Genomic DNA, 2106 nt, shown 5'->3' with positions numbered 1-2106 from the left:
AAACTGAAGCCCTAATAACACTCATTGTTGAGGTGGTTGGTCTTTCGATTTTCTTTATAACTTTCTTAGTCTGTACAGGCTGCCATAACAAAACACCGCAGACCATGTAGCTTAAACAGTAGACTTTCATTTCTCAGTTCTGGAGTCTGGAAGGCCAAGATCGAGGTGCTTGCTGATTCGGTTTCTGGTGAGAGTCCTCTTCCTAGCATGCAGATGGACCCTTTCTGCTGTGTCCTTTCATGGATGGGAGAGGGGGAGGGAGAAGAGAGAGAGAGAGACAGAGAGACAGAGAGACAGAGAGACAGAGAGAGAGAGAGACAGAGAGACAGAGAGAGAGAGACAGAGACAGAGAGACAGAGAGAGAGAGAGACAGAGAGACAGAGGGAGAGAGAGAGACAGAGAGAGAGAGAGAGAGAGACACCGTGCGTGCACTTGTGCAGGGGACAAACAAGCACACTCTGGTCTCCTGTTCTCCTTATAGGGACACTGATCCCATCATGAGGGCCCCACCCTCCTGACCTCATCTAAACCTAATTATTTCCCAAAGTCCCCGCCTCCTAACGCCATTACACTGGGAACTAGGGCTTCGACGTAGGAATTTTGTGGGGCTATAAACCCTCAGGTACAACACTTTCCTTCTAATTTCACTCCTCATCTGGAGAGATTTTTAAATGAAAAGAAGACGCTGACATATGACCTAAGGAGCATTGGATGCTATTAGCCACAGCACAGTGTTCCTGGTCTGCACCGAATGACTAATGGAAGGCAGAAACTCTGAGGTCAGCGCGTAGAGCAAATGCTGTTCTTAGGGAGTTGGAAGAAATGCTAAGGAGACGGGTTGGGGTTCTCTGCAGCCACGTTTGAGAGCTCAGTTAAGGAAAATTCTCCCTGATCATCTTCTCTCCCCAGCAAGATCACTGTTCTATTTAAGCCAAATTTGATGCTTATGAGATGCCGTGTGAGCTTGCTGAATATTCATTTGCAGCTCTCTTCATCAAGTGCTGTGTTCCCTTTTATTTGCCTTTGACTTATAATTGGCGTTTTTGCATATTTATGATCTGCTTGGTTTGAAGCTGATGACCTGTTTCAAATGCTATATTATCTCCCTGACCCTTCGACCCTGTGCGGTCAGCTCCTAGAGAAATCACCTCCTTAAGTGACAGCGTCCTGATCATTGCTGGGGTAGCACCCTCCCCCCAGCTCGCACGCGTGCTGCCTGCCAACCTCCGTGCACGTTACGGTTCGCAGCCCTAACATAAGGTTAAGAACCAGACTATGAAACTCCTTAAAATGCATAACATCTCAGAACCACGAGGGACCTGAGCGGCCACCTAACCAACATGATAACTGCTCAAATGTTCCACGTCAGTGAACTCACACACTTACACGCTCTCTTCCCAGGTGAAATAATCCTCAGATCGTTCACCCTTGGTCACTTGATCCAACTGGGAGCAGCCTGAGCCCCAGCTGCTTTCCTCCAAGCACAAACAGACATGCACATGGCCAGCTAGATGCTCCATGGGCAGGTGGATTCCACAATGCAGCCGCTTAAAATAACTTGAAATGATGGAATCTCTTTATAGCATAAGACACAACTGCTTTATAAAGAAAAATAATGTTAGCTTCTTACAAAGTAACACACATGCTTTTAGATTTTCTTTAGAGATACCTTCCCAATGCCCTAGTAGAGGGTGGATCACACAACAGGAGCCTGACGAGACCTGGGTGAGTCGGGCCAGTGTGGTGGGTGTATGGACAATCTTGAGAGCCAGGGCTGGCCAGGGGCCTGCCGTCACTCACGCCTCTTAATTTGTTAAACCTTTGTTTCTTTGCCTGTAAAATGAAGTGATAAAACATGTCCATCCTCCTGGTCATTTTGCTCTTTGGACTCTTGCAAGGAAGTTTGGAAGGTCAGTGGTGATCCGTGGGGAGGACGCACGATCACAATTTGTCGGTAGACACAGCCTGCTCCCAGCGCAGAGTCATCACTCACGCGGCTCCTGAGACGCACGGCGAGCGTTGACGCGTCGCCCCGCATTATGTGAAGTTAAGATGGGAAAGTGGGGTGCCAGAGGTGACCAGGCTTCTGTGACCACTTCTCGGCTC

This window comes from Pteropus vampyrus, unplaced genomic scaffold (assembly GCF_000151845.1).
Source record: "Pteropus vampyrus isolate Shadow unplaced genomic scaffold, Pvam_2.0 Scaffold742, whole genome shotgun sequence".
NCBI classification, from domain to species: Eukaryota; Metazoa; Chordata; class Mammalia; order Chiroptera; family Pteropodidae; genus Pteropus; species Pteropus vampyrus.
The sequence above is the reverse complement of the archived record's forward strand: the minus strand, read 5'-3'. Positions refer to the sequence as shown.